The sequence below is a fragment of the Delphinapterus leucas genome, chromosome 2 (assembly GCF_059928025.1).
Source record: "Delphinapterus leucas isolate spDelLeu-1000000601 "Yukka" chromosome 2, BTC_Dleu_Yukka2, whole genome shotgun sequence".
NCBI classification, from domain to species: Eukaryota; Metazoa; Chordata; class Mammalia; order Artiodactyla; family Monodontidae; genus Delphinapterus; species Delphinapterus leucas.
In genome coordinates, this window is record NC_143130.1 from 92,182,257 (window position 1) to 92,193,057 (window position 10,801).

Below are 10,801 nucleotides of genomic sequence, written 5' to 3' on the forward strand. Positions count from 1 at the left end.
AAGGGAGGTGTGGAGAGTGACCTGTGCTCGCACACAGGCTTCTTGGTGGCGGCAGCAGCAGCCTTAGCGTCTCATGCCCGTCTCTGGGGTACGCGCTGTTAGCCGCGGCTCGCACCCATCTCTGGAGCTCCTTTAAGCAGCGCTCTAAAATCCCCTTTTCTCGCACACCAGGAAACAAAGAGGGAAGAAAAAGTCTCTTGCCTCTTCGACAGGTCCAGACTTTTTCCCGGACTCCCTCCCAGCTGTCCGTGGTGCACTAACCCCTTCAGGCCATGTTCACAGCGCCAGTCCTCTCCCTGCCCTCCTACCGGCGCCAGAGCCTCAGCCTCCAGCCCCGCCCGCCCCGGTGGGTGAGCAGAGAAGCCTCTTGGGGTGGTGAGTGCTGGTCGACACCAATCCTTTGTGCGGAAATCTCTCTGCTTTGACCTCTGCACCCCTGTCGCTGCGCTCTCCTCCACCACCCACAGTCTCCGCCCGCAAAGGGGCTTCTAGTGTGTGGAAACCTTTCCTTCTTCACGGCTCCCTCCCACTGGTGCAGGTCCCGTCCCTGTTCCTTTGTCTCTGTTTATTCTTTTTTCTTTTGCCCTACCCATGTACGTGTGGAGTTTCTTGCCTTTTGGGAGGTCTGAGGTCTTCTGCCAGCGTGCAGTAGGTGTTCTGTAGGAGCTTTTCCACAGATATATTTCTGATGCATCTGTGGGGAGGAAGGTGATCTCCACGTCTTACTCTTCTGCCCTCTTCCTAGATCCCCAGATGTTTTTTTTATTTCTTGAACAATTTAACACATCCCCTAGTACCTGATGTGCAGCTAATGATCTGGCAAATGGTTTTCCCCCATACCTGTTAATTAGACCGACCAGAAGCAGTTTGCTTTCAGCTGGCAAGGCCAGCAATATACATTCACTGTCCTACCTATCAACTCTCCAGCTCTGTGTCGTAATTTAGTTCGCAAGGATCTTGATTGCCTTTCCCTTCCATGCTGCAGTGGATTACATAATGTTGATTTGACTTAGTGAGCAAGAAGTAGCAATGACTCTAGACTTATTGGTAAGATATCTGCATGTCAGATGGTAGGACATAAACCCAACAATGTTTCAGGGGCCTTACTCAGTGAAATTTCTTAGTGTGGGGCACGTTGAGATACCCCTTCGAAGGTGAAGGAGAAGCTGTTGTTCTGGTCCCTCCTACAACTTAAAAACAAACAAACAAACAAAAAACAACAGTGCCTAGTGGGCCCCTTTGGATTTTGGAAGCAATATATTTCTCACTGTAGTGTTACTCCAGCACATTTACTGAGTGACCTGGAAACCTTCAGGTTTTAAGTGGGACCCAGATCAAGAGAAGGCTCTGCATCAGATCCAGACTGCTGTGCAAGCTGCTCTGCCACTTGGGCCATATGATTCAGCAGATCCAATGGGACTTGAAGTGTCATTGGCAGATGATGTTTGGAGCCTTTGGCAGTCCCCTCTAGGTGAATCACAATGCAGGCTCGTGGGGTTCTAGAGCAAAGCCCTGCAATCCTCTGGCATCAACTACTCCCCTTTTGATAAACAGCTGTTGGCCTGCTACTAGGCCTTAGTAGAGCTTGAACTCTTACCCATAGGCCCCTAACTTATCGTGCAACGTGAACTGCTCACCATGAACTGGGTATTATTTGACCCACCAAGCCATAAAATTGGTCATGCTTAGGGCACTTCATCATCAAACTGAAGTGGTATATACATCATCAGGACCAAGCAAGCTCTGAAAGCACAAGTAAGTGACATGAAGAAGTGGCCAAAATGCCCATGCCACTCCTGCTACACTATTTTCTCTCTCTCAGCCTGCAACTATGGCTTATGGGGGGTTCCCTGTGATCAATTAGCAGATGAAGAGAAGACTTGGGCTGGTTTTCAGATGATTCTGCACCATATGCAGGCACCGCTCCAAAGTGGACAGCTGCAGCATTACAGCCCCATTCTGAGATATCTCTGAAGGACAATGGTGAAGGCAAATCCAGTGGCCAGAACTCTGAGCAGTGCACCTGGTTGGTAACTTTTATTAGAAGAAGAAATGGCTAGATGAACAATTTTACACTGATTTATGGGCCATGGCCAATTGTTTGGTTGGATGGTCAGGAACATGGAAGGAACATGATTGGAAAACTAGTGACAAGGAAATTTGGGAACGAGATATGAGATAGACCTCTCTGAATGAGTATAAATCCTGAAGATATTTGTGTCCCAAGTGAATAATTATCAAAGGGTGACTTCATAAAAGGAGAATTTTAATAAGCAAATGGATAGGATAGCTCACTCTGTAGATACCAGTCAGCCTCGTTCCGCAGTCCCACTGTCATTGCCCAATGGGCTCATGAACACAACGGCCATGGTGGCAGGGAGGGAGATTATGCATGGGTTCAGCAGCATAGATTTCTATTTACCAAGGGTGATCTGGCTATGGCCACTGGTGAGTACCCAATCCATCAACAGCAGAGACCAACACTGAGCCTCCAGTGTGGCACCATTCCCCGGGGTGATCATCCAGCTCCCTGGTGGCAGGTTGATTACGTCAGACGGCATCCGTCACGAAAGGGGCAGCAGTTTGTTCTTACTGAAGTAAACACTCACTCTGGATGTGGATTTTCCTTTCCTGCATGCAGTGCTTCTGCCAAAGCTAGCATCCATAGTAATAGCATGATAGTGGATAACTTCCAAGGGGAAGTTGGACTACTGATCCATGTGGAGGAAAGGAAGAGTACATCTGGAATACAGGAGATCCTTAGGATGTCTCTTAGTATTACCAAACCCTGGAATTAAGGTCAGTGGAAACTATAACAACTCAATCCAGGTAGGATTACTAATGGCCACAGCTCTTGAGGAATGAGGGTTTGAGTACTCCACCAAGTAAAGAACTACAATCAGCTGAGGTACTTGCTGAAGGCATAGGGAATACAGAATGGGTAATGGAGTAAATACCAAGTACAGCCACATAACCAGTTATAGAAGCCTGTAATTGTTATGAGTATTTTTTCCTTATTTTGTTATGGATGTGTTTGTGTGTGTGTGTGTGTGTAGCATCTTTGTTTTCTTTGCTCTCTTATCCCCTTATCAAGTAATATAAGATGCATTGACTTCATATCATAGTATTTAAGTATCATTATCTTTACATCTTAGTATTTAAGTTACAGGATATCAAGGAGGAGGGTAAACATCACTCAAAGACTTTTATCTCCTCTTCTGGGGAAATGGCTAATGCGTTTTAAGTTGTATGCAAGGCATTTTTATCACATTAAGCAGAATTATAACCTTGTTATTATCTTTATTAGGAGATTAAGTGTGGTTTAAGTGGATGCATAAGGATGCCAAGTTGACAAGGGTGGACTTGTGATGGTCAGTTTTATGTGCCAATTTGACTGAGCCATGGGGTGCCTAGATATTTGGCTAAACATTATTCTGGATGTTTCTGTGAGAGTTTTTGGATGAGATTAATATTGAGATCTTTAGACTGAGTAAAGCAGATTGCGCTCCCTAATGTGAGTGGGCTTCCAGTCAGTTGAAGGCTCGAATAGAACAAAAAGGCTAACCATCCCCTGAGTAAGAGAGAATTCCTCCTGGCTGACTGCCATCACACTGGGACAGTAGCTTTTTTCCTGCCTTTGGACTTTAACTGAAATCCCAGCTATTCCTGAGTCTTGAGGCTGCTTCCCTTCAGAAAGGAACCACAACATCAGCTCTCCTGGTTCTCAGGACTTTGACTTGGACTGGAACTAAACCATTAGCTCTATTGTTTTCAGCTTGACAGCTCACCCTGCAGATCTTGGGATTTGCCAGCTTCCATAATAGTATGAGCCAATTCCTTATTATAAATATATGTACATCCTTTTGGTTCCATTTTTCTGGAGAACCCTGAATAATACAGCCACAATGTGTTATCATGTTTAGACATTATTGTATTTGATTTGTTAATGTTTTGTTAAGGATTTTTGCACTATGTTTATGAGGGCTGTTGCTCTATAATTTTTTTGTAATGTTTTTGTAAGGTTTACCTGTCAGGATTGTGTTGGCCTCATCAAATGAGTTCGAAAATATTTTCTCCTCTTCCATTATCTGAAATGATTTGTTTCAGATTGTTATTATTTTTCACCAAATATTTGATAGAATTCACTAGTGAAATTATTTAAGCCTGGAGTTTTCTTTGGAGGATTTTTTTTTTTTTGCGGTACGTGGGCCTCTCACTGTTGTGGCCTCTCCCGTTGCGGAGCACAGGTTCCGGACGCGCAGGCTCAGCGGCCATGGCTCACGGGCCCAGCCGCTCCGCGGCATGTGGGATCTTCCCGGACCGGGGCACAAACTCGTGTGCCCTGCATCGGCAGGCGGACTCTCAACCACTGCGCCACCAGGGAAGCCCTGGAGGATTTTTTTTTAATAGCAAAATGATTTTCTTTCACAGGTATAAGTATACTCAGATTTATATTCTTGTTTCCTTTTTCTAGAGAGTTGTGCTTTGCAAATAATTTCTCCATCATATAAGTTGTCAAATTTATTGGCATAAAATTGTTCATAATATTCCCTCATTACCTTTGTAATATCTTAATATATGCCCTGATTATTCCTCTTTTATTCTTGCTCAGATAATTCAGGTTTTATTCTTGGTTTATGCGATCAGTTTTGCCAGGTGTTTATCAATTTCAATTAATAAATTCAAAGAATCAGTTTTGTGTTTTGTTCATTTTCTGTTTCTATATTATCTATCTTTATTGATATCTGTTCTCTTCTTTATTTTTTCCTGCTACTTATTTTAAATTCAATTTACTTGCTTTCTTAAAGTGGAAACTGATAGTTTATCTTAAACCTTTAAATATTTCCAATGTAAGTATTTGAAGCAAAATAGCAACAACAAAAAAATCATTTTAAATATTTTTCTTAGCTGAATCAAACATATTTTGTTATATTTAGTTTATTACAATTTAGCTCAGAATATTTTATATTTTCCCCTACAATTCCTTCTTTACCTCATGGGTTAAAGTGTACTGTTTAACTTTCAAATATTTAGTGATTCATAATTCAACTCTATTATACTAAAAGAATAATTGTTCTATGATTTCAGTCTTTGAAATTTAATTATACGTGTTTTATAGCCAACATATGCCTTTCTTGACAAACAGTCCATGTGCATTTGAAAAGAGTGCATATTCTAAAGTTGTAGGATGTAGTTTTTTACTATTGTCACTTACGTCAAGATGGTTGATAATGCCACTTAGATTTTCCGTATCTTTTATATGTCCTTAATAATTTTTGACTTAACTGCTATATCAGTTATTGAGAGAAAACTACTAAAATATCCAATGATGATTTTACTTTAATTGATTTCTTTCCTTTGCTGTTTCTCAGTTCTCTCAGGTCCCTTCTTCTACTTTGAAGTTGTTGTCATCAGGTGCAGAGTAATTCATAAATGCCATATTTTCCTGATATATTGACCCTTTTATCATTATGAACTGCTCAGATTTATCTTTATTAATGTGCTTAGTCTAAATAGAGCCATTTTTACATGGGCTATCTTCTTCCATCCTTTTACATTCAGTGTATTTGTTTCTTTGTATTTAAAGAGTGTCTCTTGTAGATAACATGTGGTTGGGTCTTACTATTGTATCCAGTCTGATAGTCTCTGCCTTTTAATTGTAGTGTTTATTATATTTACATTTAATGTAATTAATGATATGATTGGATTTAAGTCAACAGTTAGGGAGGTTTTTTTTTCCATTTATATCATCAATTTTTGTTCTTCTATTTATCCTTTTTTTGCTTTTGGGGGGGGTTTACCCAAAAATTTAATATTCCATTGGCTTTTTAGCCATAGCTCTTTGCATTATTTCTGTAGGTTGCTCTGAGTATTATAATATATTTACTTATCATAATTTACTTAGAGCTACCCCTGTACTAACTCAAATAAAATATTAGAATCTTGCAACAGTCTTGTTGCATTTATTGCCCCACCTCAATATTTTGTGCTATTATTGCTATTATGTGAAATTATGCTTTGCATATATATGTACAAACATTATAAACTACATGAAAGAGTGTGGTAATTTTCACATTAAACCATCCTAAGTCTTTTAAGGAAAGACTATCTATAGTCTATATTTATAAGACTATAGATAGATAGATAGAACTATATAGATAGCTCTAGATTTTATATTTATATATATATTTATGTATATTTATACACATATTTATACTTTAAAGAGGTATTCAGTCTTTCTCACAGATCCTACTTACTACTTGGTGTCATTTTCCTTCAGCCTCAACATCTTCATTTAGCATTTCTAGTAGTATGGGTCTTTTGGCAATAAATTCTCTTTTACTTTTTTAATTCTTTTTTTTTTTTTTTTTTTTTGCCATATGTGGGCCTCTCACTGTTGTGTCCTCTCCCGTTGCTGAGTGCAGGCTCAGCGGCCATGGTTCACGGGCCTAGCCCCTCCACAGCATGTGGGATCTTCCCAGACTGGGGCACGAACCCGTGTCCCCTGCATCGGCAGGCGGACTCTCAACCACTGTGCCACCAGGGAGGCCCTTTAATTCTAAAATATGTTTATTTCACTTTCATTTGTAAAGTGTACTTTTCTTATATATAATTCTGTTTTAGCAGGGTTTTTTTTACTTTTCCTTTAGCACTTTGAAGATATCATCAGTCTGTCTTCCCTACATTTTGAAAAGTTACCTTCATTTCTGTTGCTTTACCTTATAGGTATTGTGTCTTTTTGTCTCTGGCTACTTTCAAGATTTTCTCTTTAGCTTTGGGTTACAACAGTTTGACAAAGATGTACCTATGTGGGATTTTCTTTGTATTTATACTGCTTTCTGTCCATGAGCTTCCTCGACCCATAAATTGATGTTTTTCAGCAAATTTGAGAAGTTTTCAGTCATTATTTTTTCAATTTGTTTTGTTTTTGTTGTTCTATCCTATTCTCTCTTATCTTGCCTCCTGGGACTCAAATTACATGTATGTTAGACTTATTGCTATCATCTCACAGACAGCTGTGTCTTTGTTCAAGTTTCTTCTATCTCACTTCTCTTTGTTCCTTAGATTTAATAACTTCTATTAATCTTTCTTCAATTCCACTGACTCTTATACTATCTCAAACCTGTTTTGAAGCTCCTCCAATGACAATTTTATTTCCATTATTGTACTTTTCGGGTCTATAATTCCCATTTTGCTCTTTTTTTTTTTTTTTTACTGGTTTCTATTTCTGTGCTGAGATTCTCCATCTGTTCCTCCATTGTGCACATATTTATCTTTCAGAAGTTAAACATATTTATATGTTATTTTAAAGTCTTTATCTGCTCATTGCAACATCTGCCTCACCTTAGGGTTTTGTTTTCCATTGATTTTTCATGAGCTAGGGTCACATTTCCTTTTATTTTTACATATCTACTGATTTTTATTTGGATACTGGACATTATGAGTGATACATTGTAAAGACCCTAAATTCTGTTATGTTTATCTGTGGAGTGTTTTTTAAACAGATTTATTAAGGTATAATTGATATACAAAGAACTGTACATATTTATTGTGTGTAACTCCACATATGCAAACACCTGTGATACTGTCACCACAGTCAGTTAATAGACATATCCAGCAGCGTGATTTTTTTTTTTAATTCTAGCAGGCACTTAATTTGATAGTCAGACTCTCTTCTCTACATTGGCAGTTGCTGAACTCTCAACTGAGTAATTTCAGCTTCCACCATTTTTTTTGTTTCATTTTGTTTTTGTTTTTCCGGACCTCTCTGTTTCCCCTCCAGTTAGTGGTCAGCCAAATTACAGATTTAATTTGGGGCTTATCCTCTCTGTAGTTCCTTCCCTTTCAAGATTTCCTCCCAAATGTCCCAACTCTGACAATACCAAACTGTAGTATCTCATACCTCAAGTGTGTAAAGTTGTGTCTTTCTGCTATACTTGACATTTTTTAGTCAACCACAAAATGGCAAGTTTCACCTCTTCAGGTCATCTTTCAAAAGTATTCTCTGCTCCAGTTTCTCCCATTTTTAGTCACTCTTCAATGCCTTCAAAGAATTGGTTGTTTGTTTTTTAAATTTTAAGTTTGATAACTGTTACCAATGGGAGGGTTGGTCTAACTAATCTATCGCATAGAAACCAACCCCCAAAGCTTTTATTATCACTCTAAAGGCTAACAATTCAAGAATCACAAGGGTCAACAGCATTTAACAAAAAGCGTATACCACATTTTTAACAAAACATGAACAACACAGGAGGAGTCTGAGGGACTTGGTTGTCTCTTTTTCATTAGTTTTCTTCAATCACAAACAGAAGAAATTTTACTGATTATTTTGTGTGTTTTTCCCTAGACATTTTGCTAAATAATTATGACAAATCTGATGAGGACAAATTTTTGTTGAAAGAAAAGTTTATGGGCAATGTATGAAATCCTGCCAAACACCAGTTATTCCCTACCCTCTATTTCCCAGGTGCAGGGAGTTAAAAGAATCAAAGTTATATAAAATTCAAGTCTGCTATTGTAATCGACAGGCATGACCTATTTCACCATGTTAAGTCCCCCAGTGTGTGGAAAAAGAATTGGGGCCAGCTGTCCCCTCTTTGTACCGAGGACCTAAAAGGAAGAAATAAACTGCTGCATTAGAGATTAAGATCAACTATATAAGAAAATATTTCTCAATGTTGAAAGTGATTAAACTCTTCAATGGGTAACCAATAACAGTGTCTGAGGGGATGTTTATGTGTGTGTGTGTGTGTGTGTGTGTGTGTGAACATGTGATTGACGGTATCTCTTCTGTATCTAAAAATGATAGTATATGCTTTATCTTGTATGAGTTTGTAATCAAAGCTCTGTCATAAAAGGGTTGTTTTAAATATCTAAAAGATACCATTTAAAAATTGGCCTTATTTTCCAGGATGTGTAAGACCACCCAGTATAATAATGTGGCAAGGTCAGACATCTCAGTCAATTGGGACTTTGGATTCCTTCAGAAATAGGATAAGTTCAACTAAGTGCCAATATTATTTCAGATCCTTCTCGTACTACCTCAAGCAGTGTGCTTACTAGTCACGTAATTAGTATTTAATACATACTCAAATGCCAGAATATTTAAGCCAGTGCAGTGAAAAAGTAAACAGTGGTATCAGGAGAGCTTGTTTCAAGACCCAGCTCTGCCAAAGAAAGGCAGGGCTATTGAAAGTTTATTCTCTGTGTTGTTACTGATCTGAGAGTCTCACTGTGAATGGGTTTAAGGGTGTCCATGGCCATGGGTACCACAGTGTCCAGTAGTTCCTAGGATTGAAGAACACTGAATGCTGCTCAGGCAGCTCTGTGAAAGTCACCCTTCTTCTGCTAGATACTCCCCATAGGCTTTCAGTCTTGTTACTAAATAACTAGGGCTAAATTACTTATGGAAATAGAGCTTGGGTCTGTGGCTTTGACTGCTTTCCAGACATATGCTCTAAGAGCTTATTAAGACCTGTTTTTCCTCAATGCAAATTTGTTTGAGCCAATTAAAGGGGAAATAGCTAAATTAAAGATAGCTAACACCTGTATTTGTGCTCGGTGGTGCTGTATTAGTCTGCTCAGGCTGCCATAGCATAATACCACAGATGGGGTGGTTTAAACAACTGAAACTTATTTTCTCACAGTAGTAGAGGCTAGAAATCTAAGATCAAAGTGCCAGCAGAGTTGGTTTCTTCCAAGGTCACTCTTTCTGGTTTGAAGATGGCCACGCCACTTGCTGCCTCTTCACATGGTTGTCCCTCTGTGCAGGTGCGTGTACCTCTGGGATCTGTCTCCATGTTCAAATATCGTCTTCTTATAAGGATGTCAGTCAGATTAGATTATGACCCGCCCTCAGGTACTTTAACTTAATCATGTCTTTGAAGGTCCTATTTCCAAATAGACACATGGGTTAGGGCCCATCCCAATGACCTCATTTAACCTTAATTACCTCTTTTAAGTCTGTATCTTCAAATAGAGTCACATCTGAAGTACTGAGGGCTAGGACTTCAACATATGAATGGGGGTGAAGGGGGGAGGACACACAGTAGGGCTCATAATAGGTGCCAAATCTATCACCAGCCATTTTGGCACATTCACAAACATAACAAAAGACCCATCAAAGAAAGACACTTACACAATTGAAACTATTGAGAAACTACACAATACAATATACTTTTTGCTTATCTGTCCTCTGCTATATCTTTTGAATCTTCTCTGCTCTTTCTTGCCACAGGGGAAATTTCCAAGCCAAGTTTGCAATATTGAAATGAATAAAGTTATATATTACCCAAATAATGGAATGTCAATAGCTTTTAAAAATCAAATTTTAAAAAATGATGTAGAAAAATGCAAACAAAACAATATTAAGTAAAATAAATACCAGACAAAACTATCTACATATTATAGTCCTACTAACAACCTTCTAAGGTTCATATGAGGATTAAATTAGTTATATGTAAAACACTTAGAAGATTTTCTAGCATTAGGTAAGTATTCAATATATAACTTTTATTATAGCTTTTCATTATTACTTGTATTATCATGTAGAAGAAGAATTTAAGATTTTTACTGTTCATCTGTTTGTCTTCCTCTGTACTACAGTGCACGGCCTTTAGTTGTCATTCATACTCCACGTTTCCTTGTATAGGCTCCGCTTTCATAAGCAACATCTCTATTGAGGCAAGAGTGTCACAGGTGAGTATGACGTTTTAAGTCTAGCCTACTTAACAGACTTGAGAATTTCCTTAGAGGTTGCTTTGTGATTGAAATTGAGAGGAATACTTTTCTTTAGCAGACA

General features: G+C 38.8%; 1 pseudogene; it reads left to right on the forward strand.

The window, feature by feature from the left end:
- Positions 1–753: 753 nt before the first annotated feature.
- On the forward strand, positions 754–3,976 carry LOC111181564 (uncharacterized; annotated as a pseudogene).
- The last annotated feature ends 6,825 nt before the right edge of the window (positions 3,977–10,801 follow it).